The 13,631-nt window shown below is 38.6% G+C and overlaps 1 long non-coding RNA gene across 1 annotated transcript in view; it reads left to right on the top strand.

The window, feature by feature from the left end:
- Positions 1–13,631, top strand: part of LOC117936089 — a 43,829-nt gene that overhangs the window by 17,184 nt on the left and 13,014 nt on the right. The gene's annotated exons all lie outside the window — the stretch shown is intronic.

Here is a 13,631-nt window from a genome sequence, read left to right as displayed (position 1 = left end):
AGATCCAGTTCCGACGCTGCTGATGCTGCAGGCTGCAATAGATAAATTGCAATATCCCACCCTCATTTTTGTACAGTTCCTAAAGCTTAACATGATATGATAAAAGTACAACTTCATCCAAACTTATGTGGCGACAAAAAATAAAAAAATAAATAAATAAATTGTGACTTTTAGATTTCGACCGATTACTTTCTGATTTTCTGTTCTTTATGGAGAAGTACTGTCAAAGAGCTACTCAGTTCACATATTTATTGTAGGGGTTCATATGGTAGACAGCATTTAACATTCGACATAATTTATCCACTTCACTGAACTAGAAGTGTACATGTTACTTAAAGTGCATGGCTTCAGAGAGTTTGAGGGGCAATACCAGGATGTCACCCGTCAGCCCGTTTCAGACCTCCTCTCAAGGACATAAAATATTAATTTCATGATTGACATGTTTGTGAGAGAGAGAAAATTGATGTGATGACCTTTAGCAATCAAATTGAACAGGTATGCCATAATGCTCTTTTCTAAGACGTATATTGAGCTTGGCTTCAGACTTGTGCTTCATATAAATGACTTGATGGGTTTACAGTACGTGTGCTTTGCTCTACACAGCTATTGGAGACAGTCTTTGGCTGGCGATTTTCTGAGAAACAGCTTGTTAATGGTCAATTGATTAGGGCTTAATGGGAGTATTGATTGAGGTGATTTGGAATGTAAATTGTTCATATGTTCTGAAGTCAAACAGAAGAGCTGGCATGTCTATGCAGGTCATGTGTTAAATGTACATCATTAGTGTTCTACTTTCAGCTCCTAACTCAACTGCCAACCGAAGCATGGGGAGATCAGGGCCAAAGAAAATGAACCTTAACAATTTTCTCAGTTATTTAGCTCCCCAACTATCACTAGTTTTTTTTTTTTGTGATACTCAATTTGTATTCTTCCTGTCTGCTGTCACTGTTTTTTTTTAATAGATATGTAGTTTTTGTCCTTTGCCAGTCCAATCAGAGAGACAAGCATTTCTTTTTTATTATTAATCTCCGCGTACATCAATACTTAATGTATATGTTCTGTTCATTTGCACTTTCAATTCACAGTCTAATGCACACTTCATTAATGAAACTTACCTGGCTTAGTTTTCTCAAATGCGAACAGATGCAGCATTAAAAGTGAAATTTATTCAGATTACGCACACCACTGTTTGACCACTTTAATATTTTGTTAACACCCTTTAAGTCAAAGGATCATAAAATACTTTGTAGATAATTTTATATTGCAGTTTGTTTCATTCAGTCTCCCAATTACAAGTATACAGTATTGTCTAGCAGTCTGTGTGTCAGACAGAGAACCATCTGAAGAAAATCAACGTGTCTGTGGTAAAGAATGAGAGTGTCCGCGAGCCAGTGGGATTCATCACTCATCCGACACTGTTAGGGAAATTTAGGAGCTTAATTTTGTCGTTCCAGGCGGTTCATTCAACATTGTTATACGAGAGACTGATGTCTCCTCTATAACTGATGTGCGGACGTCGGGCAGCAATTCCTCAAGGAGAAGGATGGTCTCTCCTGCTGGAGTTAATGATGTCATCGTGGTGGTTGATCCTGACTTGTACTACTCTTGGTTATTTCAGTGCAAAACTGGTTCAGATGGTGTATAACAAAACTAGTGAAACCATTAGTTGATTTATTAATTTCCAGAAAACTTAATCATTTTGATAATTAAGAGTACATTGTATTTAATCAAGCAAAAATGGCAAACAATTTAACTTTTCTGTTTTAAATTAAACTAAAACTGAACAGTATTTACATTCATGAAGGGAGGATTTAATACTTAGCTATTGTAGACTGCATTAGTTCTAGATAGGTGTGCCTAGTATTACATTGGCAACTTAATGTATGTGTGGATGAATGGCTAATACAAATTATAAGTTGCACCCCTAACAAAACATGCAAGAAACTTAATTTGTTTAAACGCATTTCCCAGAGCTGTTATGTGGCCATGATTCCATGGAGATGGTCTATATTTACAGGTCAAAACTTACATGTATGCCAAATTTTACCCTAGCTGGAAAATGATCTGATTGGACAATGGGACTGCAGTCTCTTGTTGGAAAGAAGAAAGTAGTGTTGTACAAATCCATTTTGACATTGCCCAGGGCTTAAGATATGAACGTGGTTAATCTTCATATTGTTGTTCCACTTGTACCTGGATCTCCATTTTAATAGGCTAATTACTGGGCAGCTGGCTTGGCGGCCTGCGTGGACCTCTGTCAGAGGCCTAGGCTGAATGGGCTGTGGCCTCTGCCAGTAGACTGGAGACAGCTGGCTGTGTAGCGTTCCAGAGATGTCAGAGGAACCCTCCTCTAATCCTTGGCCCCCCCGCTGGTAGCCTGTTGTTGGAGAGGCATCACACAGAACATATGACACTGTTGATAAGAAGGACTCCATGCGCTTTAGTCAAATTAAAAAAGGATCACTTTGGGTTATTAGCCAACTGTTTGTCAAAACGTTATCACTTTCAATACGATACTTATTCAAAGATGGTTTGGTGTTGCTGATAGTGTCTGGCTGTCACTGGGGTTTTCTTATGAAGCCAGCGCAGTATTTCATGAAGTGAAGAGGATAGACAGTGCAGGATTTAATAATTTATACTCCTCATCCCAGTGTGGATGAAGTGTGTGTCATGCAGAGGTGTGAATGGTGTCAGATCTCGGGGGGATTTCTGTTGGATTTCCGCTGTTAGACCAAAAGAAAGAAAAGGCTTTCCACATGATTTCCCATTAAGCAGATTCCGACAGCATAGAAAACTCCTCTGCTTCCACTGATTTGTATGATATGATAGCACTGTGTAGTAGTCAAGCAAAGGTCTGTGCCCTATATGATAGATAACCATATGCAGGATCTGAATGAAATTGCCCATTGGTGACCTTTTTAGTTTTGTGTTTTTCAATTTGTTAGGTTGGATAATCTGTGTGATCAGATGAGCTGTACAGTTAAAAAAAACAGTCTGGGAGCACTTTGCCAATTGCTATGCGGTTAGATATACAGTACAGGCCAAAAGTTTGAAACCACCTTCTCATTCAATAGATTTTCTTTATTTTTATGCTAGAATATAAGATGTTTTCAGTGATTTCACACTTTTTTGTTAGGTACATAATTCCATATGTGTTCATTCATAGTTTGAATGCCTTCAGTGATAATCTACAAGGTAAATAGTCATGAAAATAAAGAAAACGCATTGAATGAGAAGGTGGTTCCAAACTTTTGGCCTGCACTTTACATCTTGGTAAAAGTCCAGACAGGAATTATGAGCACACAGTCAGATTTAACTACTTACACACCGATGCAACTTTTAACTGAACCACACACACTGACCTACACATACGCCAAGTGGGCGGTAAAATACGACTTTCACCTGCCGAGCAGCAGCATCAATCTCTCTGGAAAAGAAGAATGAGACCCATCAAGATGGGAGCGTTCACCCATGGGCCTGTGGAAAAGGATACGTTTGATATTCCCAATAATAAGGAAAAAATTGCTATAAGCCTTTTATTCTGAACTGCTGGGGGGGCTATGATAGATGAAGGCGGAAGCAATACACGATACAAGAAGTCCTCTGTAGTTAAGAATGAGGTACTCACAAAAAGAGTTTATAAATGGCAGCTATAGGAATGATAGAGAACACCCTATGCATTACTTTTACCTTTGTAATAGTCCTGTTTAAATTAAAAAATATAGATTTGAAAAGATGGTGTCAAAACAGCAGAAAAGCTTGTGCATCAAAGACATGCACAGATAAATACCTAGATATCAGGAGAATAAAAATGGCTTGTGTTCAGAGGGGGGCTCAGCAGAGTCTGATTGATTTGGCTGGAACAGTGACAACAGGCCTCCCCTGTGTTTCACTCTGCATAATTCTTTGATTAATGTCGTGCATCCCAAAATTGCTCCATTGCAACACAAAATCTAATTAAATCACCTGGATACAATCTTTAATTGATTGGAAATGTCAAAGATAGGGCAATAACATTAATAACTTGCAGTATTTTTCAAAAATCTAGCGGAAGTGATTTCTTTTTATATTGTGTTTATTTGGCCTATAATGCTTTTCATCTTGATGGTATCAGGATGTCACATGGGAAGTATCAGAAGTGAAAATCATCTTTCTTCTGTGAGTCCCTATTTCACAATGATGGATGCTTGTGTCACCGCTCCCCCCAGGCCAAATACAGATGCATGTTTCGTTGTTGTTGTTGTGTACAAAATCCGAAGCCACAGATCACTAAAGCATTAAATGAAGGCATTGTATTTCTCTATCCACTTCACAGTGTATGACTTTGTTTTAAATCAATACTGTAAATTATTGAAGGCATGGGATGTGGATATGCCAAATGATATTCATTGAAGGGAATCATGTTCCCCTGGGCTGTCAATAAAGCAGTGTATGTTCTTTCACTCCACTTCTTGGCAAGCCTCAAGTGGATGGGAAATTCCTACCTTGTCGGATTGTTTTTTTTTTCATGAATAGCAATTACAGACTTTCATAATTCCTTCAAAGAGTGTACTGCCTCATGGATTAATCTTCTTAAATCTGCCTATTCCTACCTATCTCTATGATAAGCTGACAATGCACAGTAACACATAGTATATCAGGACCAAGGTGCGTCTGTTTGTCCTATTTCAGGCTCTGCAGAATTAGGTAATGCATTTTTAAAGGTTATTTGATATCTGTAAGTGCAGGTGAGAGTAGGGGTTGTCTGGAAAGGCCAATAGAAGAGAGCAAAATAACATAAAATTAATATTACCCGGATGCAAATTCAAAAATCAATTCTGCATTAAAACGTTTGCTGCAAACTGAATGAGTATACATTCAGTAACCAGTTGATTAGGTATATCTATCTAAAACTAATGCAGTCTAATAAAGACTAGTGTTGCAAAAAATACTACCTTCACTTGTAATTGAATTAAACGGGGAACCAGTTTGTGAACACAGATTATGAACAATTCTTTCTCCCCCTAGTCACCAAAGCATACATTGGACCCATGTCTCCCAAACATTCTGACACTAAATTGGCATTTTTGAGACTGTCTAGAAAATTTACTTTGTTCAAGAGCCGTCTTTGTCTCAGCATCACATTCACCAGATCTGGCAAAACGGATATCTGTTCTCTCTTTTGGTAATGAATGGTTTGGTGGGGGGAGAGGCCCATTTAGGGGAAAGGAAGCGTACCATTTCATCCAGTACCATTGGTATAGCTTGTAATATGTCATCTTTTGTTATAGAGCATTTTTCTCTTAACTTTGTACAGAGCCAGATAAGCCGTTTCCAGTCTATTTAGTTAGTTAGTTTGCTAACCTATCCAGGTCCTTGCTTAATGTGTATTAACTTTCAGAATGTTAAACAACAAACCCTTGGTGACCCTTCCGCCTGTCTTTAGGGCCCATGATCTTAGAGATTGTTAAAAAAAAATTCAAGCAACCACAAATGGTCTGATTGACAAACATTGGCATTGTCTGTTAGTAAAATGAATTACTAATCTAATTAACTAATGTCTAATTGTGGAATCATTAGCCTCAGAGTCTGTCACCTTCCTCTGAGCAGGTTTAAGTTTGAGGTGTATCCCTCATATCTGCTGATCTGTCTTTTTTTTTTTTTAAGTGCAAGGTAAACAAGTGCAATGTATTCTGGACTGTGACGGTCCAACAGTTCCTTCACTGATGTCTGACAGCCATTATTATTCTAGCTGTCAGTATTACACACATAAGTGAGCAGATGATGCTTTCTGAGAAGTAGTATCCTGATAGAGCCATTATTGTACACATCCTTGTCCTCGTTCAGTCCGTTGCACCATGTTCCACCACTGTGTGTGTGGGTGAAAGGGAGGTTTATGAATAAATTGACAGAGTGTGAGATCTTTGAGCATTTTCGGCTGGAAATAAGTGACAATGCGTCAGTCTCTGTGCCTCCTCTGTACCCCAGTGCCCCATCTTGTTTAGTAAGAACATAATCATGGACTCACACTGTTGTAGTCATCAAGAAGTACAAGAGGCCACACATACCATTCAGTTTCATGGTTTAGTCACCCAGATTTTTTGGGATTATAGTTGAATGAAAATTCAAAATAAATATATGGTGTGATTTGAAAATTCTGAAGGGAGGGGGTGGCACCATTGCTTATATGGGCCAATGACAAGCATACTGGCCATCTCTCTTCTGATGTTCTTTTCTAAAATCCCTTTTCTCCATATACAAGAAAAATAACAAGAAATAAACAAACAAATAATTTGGCTCGGAGTACTTTGTCCTCTCAGGAGCACCATCTTGGATTCACTCTATTCACTTATAGTTGAATTGCATTGTGTAATCATCTCCTGCTGTGAGCTTGGCCATCAAGCGGCGCTTGCCACGTGCTGCTATGCACGTTATTTACTCTCGAGCATGCTTCTTCACACTCGTGCCTCTCTGTCTCGCTCCCTTTCTTCCCCTTTGTCCCCTTAAATGTGCAGGAGGAGATAATTTCTTGGCTTTTCTCTCTGCCCATCTTGAGTAAATCCTGGCTGACCTGGCTGATAGCTTTAATTGCTAAGACATGTGGGTATAGAGCAAGGCCTGATCTCTATACCCGGCTGACCGACAGATAAGCAATGGAAAAAGGAATTGAGAAGCATGGAAGATGTGTGAAATGTTTGAGGTGTTTCACTCTTTTCTGCAAGCCAGCAACCAAGTTCGACTCAGGTCAACACACAGAAAAAGGGCAGGAAATACGATATAAACCAATATACTGATGTCGCGGTCTTGCTCAAAATGTGGCAGGGATGCGTACCAACATAGTTTCGGAAGGGAAAAAGTTTGCTTATTAAATGAAGTTAGAAGTTTTTGGAAATGCGCTTATTTGGTTTCTTGTTAAGATTTAGAGGAAAATGCTGATACCACTCTCTTGATTAAGTTATCTATCAAGTAAATATTTTCTGGTTCTAGATTGTCAAATGTGAGTGTGCCACGTTTCTGTTTTTCTATTTCTGAATAGAATATCTGTAGGTCAAGACCAAACATGTAATTGTAAGACTTATGGAACTGTAATAGGCATCTTTTAACTGCTTTTTTTTTTACATTGTAGTGACTTAACTATCAAATGATTGAAATTGAAAAAATGTACACATTTAAGATCTGAAAGGGAAAAGAGAAGGAGAATGACATGCGGCAAAGGGCCGCACATCGGATTCGAACCTGTGACTGCTGCGAAATGCAGCCACAAACTATCAGTGAATAACATTAACATTGCAATCCAAATGTGATTTCACCGCACAGCAATATCAGTTTTAAGAAGGATTTGCATATGTTAAAATTCTCACTCAGCAGCTCACTTTGGCCTAACACATGCTGAGTGACAGCTTTGGCCCAACATATGCATCTAATCTCAGTTATGATGGCTGTGCACGTTGCCGCAAGATAAAGAGTGCATAGCCCAGAAATCATGGGGAGGAGTGGGGTTCGATGCTGTCAAAAATTTGGAGTTTACATTCTGGATCCAGCGTCCTGTTATGCATTTGCATGTGTGGCCATATGGTAACTTTTACAAACTCACGTTTTTGTGTGTCGACAACACTAAAAAGTAACAAAACAATCTTGCTATGCAGTGTGTTTCTTTTCCCTTGGAGGGAACTGATCTACAACAAATCTGTAACACATTTAAAAGCATTTCCTCTCAAACGAGCACAGCTGGAGACCCATGTTGTTTACATGAAGAATTCCTTTTGAAGATTATTGGCTTTTTAACTGGATTTATTTTTTTGATCCCTTATGGGAGAAAGTGTGCTTTATTGTAAAGACAAAGAACCCCTACTACTTCCGAATAGCTATAGTTCATAAGATGTTTGTACCTTTTTGTTTACCAGCAGAAGCTTAGCTGTGAGTTCTGTACAATCTGTAAGACATTTCTTCTTCTTTTGCATCCCTAGAAATATTGTCTAGGCAAGTCAACTGCATTGCAACAGTATGTTCATATGTGTTTCCTTACTTTGCAGGTAATTTTGAATTCTGATATGACATTAATTGGCATTTTTGTAGGCTAAGATCCAGTGAGAGATCCAGGATTGCTCTATCAAAGCTGCAACTGAGCTTAATTACCCCCCTCTTTAAATCTGTCTGTGTTCTTGGGAAGAAACAGTCCATCTGCAGCTGTGTCAAGGGCAATGTGCAGCGTAACTGAAGTATGCAGGTCTTAAAAAAGGTTGTCAGGGTGCCTCTAATCTTTTGGGATGCTGTCTGTTATGGTTTGGGTGTTTGCTTTGGTTTCTTTTTCTCCCTCTTTGTTATTTTTTCCAATCCTGTCTGGTGTGTGTGTCTTGTTTTCTTCCCGGTCTTCTGTTGTTGGTCCTGTCTTGCGTTCCCCTGAGTGTCTGTATGTTCTGTTTCCTGTTTTATTTTGAAGTCTGGTTTTTGTCTCGCCCTGTCTTTATTTTTACTTCCCGTGTCTTCCCGCACTTGTGAGTACCTGATGTTTTCCACCTGCTTTCCTGCCCTCTTGTCACCTGCCTCTTGTTACCTCATTACCGTGTGTATTTAGTGGCTGTGCTTCCCTCGTCTCGTGTCAGATTGTTTTGTTTGTCTGCCTGTTCCAGAAGATGTTTCCCTCGTTCATTCTCGTTCCTGTTCCCTGGGTTTTCCCGTTTTCTCAGTTTTTGCCCTAAGAGCTAATTTGCCTGGGAAATCCTAAAGCAGGACTCCAGGGTATTGAGTTTCATATCTTTGTATATGGATGGTTAATTGTTGGAGTGAATAATTACGGGATTTAAATATTAACAGTTGGCTCTTGTCCAAATATGTATCAATGACTCGAGTGCTGCATTCTTTGGTCTTAATGTCAGACACGACATCTTTAGCCTCAGCTCACACCCCCTGCTGATTTCACACAGTCAAGTCATAACATTCAATTTGGTTTTGTAAATGATGCACTGGTAACGTGGCTCCTGTTCAAGGCAGCCCGGTTTTTAATTACTGTTAATTATAATTTGCAAGGCTTTTTAGCCAACAGCTCCTGAAGCGCCTGTAATAATTATACATGTAAATGAATGGTAGTCTGATAAAAGCTTGCAAATGTGTGTGATCAGAAAAATAGGAGTCTGCTTTTGAAAAGCCATCTTGATAAGGGAAAGTTAAATAGAAAAGAGCTAAATGAATGTGCCTTGGTTCCGGAATGTGACATAAAAAGAAATGTACTTTATGTGTGTTCAGATGTATACAAAGAGTGAAGGGGCTGTGTGGCTCACTCAATGTGGAGCGTATTTTTGTTAGATTTTAATTATTTAAGCTAGTTATTTTTGTGTCATTTTCTTTTCATGTCAAATAGTAATTGCTGTTAACAGTCTGCACTGGACCTTTAGAATTTGCAACGTAGATGCTGTTGCACTGGCTCAGTAAATTCTCCTTTTTTAACGGTCAAGCTGATAAACCCAGTGTAAATATTAATTTATCTATCAAAGACCTCATCATGGTCCACTTACCATTTTAAAGTCTACATTACAGAGCTACTCAATCACATCTAAACTTTTCATGATCAACCAAGCCCAAATTTCCATCTTGTTTGTCACATTGTGTCTAGACTCTCACCTCATCTATTTGTCACCTCCTTCTACTGCAAATAGTGCCATCAGGCTTCATATTGTTAATCCGAAACAAACGAGATACCTCCATCACTAGCCAATCAGCACCGCTAATAAGAGATAGCCTTCACTCATGTTATTCTTGGCCATGTGTCTATGCCAAACGCTGTAGTTAAAAGGTGACACTAAATAAATTGGGCTCCACTGAGATAACCACGGCTGAAAACTGAAATCACATTTGATGGCAGTCATTAGCTTGGCTCGTTGGCCAAATACATCATGCTGTCACGATTTTGGCCCACAGAACCTATTAAATGCCATTAGGGAGGAGCATTTGAAGGCAGCAAATTACCCATGTGCTACACAGGTTTCTCTGTTAGTGTTTTTAACATGTTTGCTTTGATGTCGATTTGTAAAATATAAGCAATGCACATCTTTAGCTTTTGGAACACACTCATGTAAGACAGTTACACACCTAAACACTTACATGGAGTACACTTAAAATCACAAGGGACACCTTGTGCTATTTTGTTACACTTGTTTTGAAACAGAAGAAAGGATTTCTGCCCTATGCTGAATACAGTGTCAACAGGTTACCCTTGGTGCATGTCAATGAACTAACATTTAAAATCCATCTTGATTTCTGTATCTGGTCTTACTGGAGGTCATTCCTTTATCACCAACCAATAGGTATGTGCTTGAACCTCCCTGACGTGGCTGATAAACAAGACAGCTCTGACAGACAGAAACCTCTGCGGAGCCGATGTCGCCTGGTGACCCTTTGTGGCCCCTTGTCCCATGTCAGTGTTTGTGATGCCATGGTGACAGTTACTGTCAAGGGAGGAGCCTTCAACCTTTGCTTAACTAATGGGTCCTTCATCATTCCTGTGCCACTAGCACGAGCCTTGTGTTTATTGCTCTTTATTTTAAATTAAATCCACAGCAGTGGCCATCCATCATGGTCGCCCATGACCTTTACTGCAGGTGATGACTTGGCCCTTGAGAAGGTGGTAAGCAGGTTTTAAGCAGCCTATTGCATCAGAAGAGACACTTTCTTTAAACCTGTTGGCTGTCTTAGATATACATTTACTTCGCTTATATTTTTGTTGACGGTGCCAATAAAATGAATTAAAATCAAAATCAAGTAGAAAAGATGCCTGTCAGATGTATTTTTAGGCATGAGTCTCGTTGCATCACAATTTGCTGTCTAGCATGTATTTTCCAGGTTTTGAAATATTTAAAAATCTAAAGTTAAGTGACCTTTCAGAATAGTTCTATCTTCTTTGCTGTAGATCTCAAGCAAACACATTCAAAAAGTTATGAAAGGACAAGTGCATTGCTATGACAAATGAGCAGTAGGGATCCCACCTCCTGGATGCACTGTTTAGAAGCAGCATCAAGGATGCCATTTAATCAGCATTTCAACCTCAACAGTATTTTTCGCCCTTGGGTGATGTCCCTAATAGCTGGGAAGGCTGATCATTGCTGTACTTTGGTTTCCCTGCTGAATAAGAGTGCCGCTGTACTCCATGGAGACTATTCTCCCCATTCCCTTGGCTCTACTGTGTTAAAACATCAGCTATGATGGGAAAGTTCCCCAGCGTCCAATAGGATCTGCCCTACACTTTTTTTCAGGAAAATTGAGAGACTAGATGACAGTGTTTACTTTATCCTTTGCTGTACTCACCTTCAGTAAGACCTGAGTAATATTCTGCTATCCATTAGCACCTTTAATAATTTTTCATGTACCTAATGATCTTAAGATCAATTCAGGGTACTTAGTTTCCTTGAACACAATGTAACACTAAGCATCTTACAGCAATATAATTGGCTGTAATTGTGAGCAGTGATTTTTTTTTTTTTTTTTTTTTTTTTTGCAAGATGTTGCAATGCAAGGTGTCTTTTAATTTGCTTTCCATTACTTTGTAATGATGGAAACAGGTGTCCAGAAAGAACCAGGACGAGAGGCCAGCTACAAAATATAAATTGAGTTTATTCACAAAGTCCGCAAGAATTAAAAACTTATAGGAAAAGGCCGTCAGCATGAAGCTACACAGTAGCGACTATTGGGGGAAAGTGAATGGCACCGACGCAATCACTTGATATGAATAGCAAAAATGCACAAGAATAATTTAGAGGCTATAAATATGCTTTAGGAACCAATCCACATAATAAAACAGCAATGAGCTCCATTAGAACAAAATACCAATGTACACTTTAAAACCCACACATTCATTTTTCACTACATGCAGGGAATAATAGAAGACCTAACTCCTCAATCCTGGCTATAGGGGGTCTCTAAAGCTATATCTGAGCCTATAACCAACTCTAGAATTGCACCATCAGCGAAATTGCACTATACCCGTTAATAATTATATTTAAAATAAAATAAAATGTACAAACCCAACTAAGAACAAAAACACCAAATTATACAAATAAATTCCTGTTATTCTAAATTAATGAGGGGAAAAAACAAGGACAGTCAATATTGTACTCAAAGACAGTTGTATAATACAATATTAGACTACTTTCCAGCATATTCATGTATTTCATGTACATATCTTACAATCGTTATCTCTGCTCCTCGTTTGAGCTCATCTAAACAGCTGACGGGAGTTGTTTTAATGTGCCTATAGAGCAACCTGTCTCTCATCACTGCAGTCGTATGCACTCTATGAAAACTAACTTACACAAAACTGCACTTCCTAATTGAACAACTTTTCTTACACACTCTTACGTTAGATGCGGACTGAGAACGAGAGGGAGCGCAAATTACCGGTCCCTAAATAACCTATTCATTCCCCCTTTTTGCAAATTGTAAAAAATTGCAATCTTTCAACTTTTTTCTACAAAAGACATTTTTTTTTTTTGCCTTTACACATGCACATTGTAAAAGCTCAGCGTTCTATGAAGCTGAGGGTTTTTTACGGGGCTTTTGTTTTGTAAAATGGAACTCAAAGAAAAAGGACAAATTACATTTTGCAGTGAGTGGTTTAATGTCAGATCGGAGGTTGCAATTATACCTGTGTGGTGCAGAGATTTTATCCATAAAGCTCACTTTGCAGTGCTTTTTGGGGCAGTGAGAAGTCGTTATCTCTGTAAATGGAAATGTGTATAATGGAAAGCAGGATAATAATTGACAGAAAGCTGTGCGTTTATTCCAGTCATCTGCTTTGGATGTGGAGAATTTTGTGTTTTTAATAAATTCCCCTCAGGCTCTACTTCTCTGCTTTTCTAGAAAACCAATGCTCTAAAAAAACAAAGCAACACAAATGGGAACTGCCTGCTTTTCCTTACAAATTAGCAGCACGGTAGTAGTTCTCTTTAGTGCAAAAGCAACTGAAGGAAGAAAATATTTTAATAATGCCACCTGACATGTGGAACAGAGGCTGGGTGTACGTCTAGTTGCGGGTGTTCATTAAAGCATGACTTTTAAAGAAAGAAGCTGCTGGGCTTTCTTCAGTATGGAAGCTTCTGTCTGTCACTTTTTTATAGAGTCAGCAGAACAATGAGCAAACAAATCAATAGTCTATCATCTGGAACATCAGGAGCTGAAGTTATCACATCCTCTTTTTCAAACCCAGTCCAGTCTGCTCAGAAATTTGTACATTATGAATGAAAAGGAATGAGAGGAAATACCACAAAGAATGGCATTATGATGGCAGCTATCTCTGTGTTGGAAGAGCAAGAACAGTCTCTCTGTCGTGTTCTTCTGCAGCAATGTGTCCCTGAAATACTCATGCGCATTTCTTTTTAACCCTGCTTATTTTGGGGGCATTTTACATACATTAAATTGAGATTCTATAAACCCTGCAACATCAGTGTCACATAGTTCAACAGCAACACGTTGCAGCCTATGAGTATTTTGAAAGTGACACATTCAATATAATTAAGTCCAATAAAACATCACCACTAACCACACCTTCAAAAATCACCATAGATTCTGTGAACATTATAAGCTTTACAAAAATGAGTTATTTTAGCGCTGTTGTATTTTTATTACATTAAATTTCTCAAGTGCAACTAAATAACTGAGTGTGA

Source organism: Etheostoma cragini, chromosome 20 (genome assembly GCF_013103735.1).
Source record: "Etheostoma cragini isolate CJK2018 chromosome 20, CSU_Ecrag_1.0, whole genome shotgun sequence".
Lineage (NCBI taxonomy): Eukaryota > Metazoa > Chordata > Actinopteri > Perciformes > Percidae > Etheostoma > Etheostoma cragini.
Note: the sequence above shows the minus strand (reverse complement) of the source record. Positions and strands in the feature narration are given on the sequence as shown.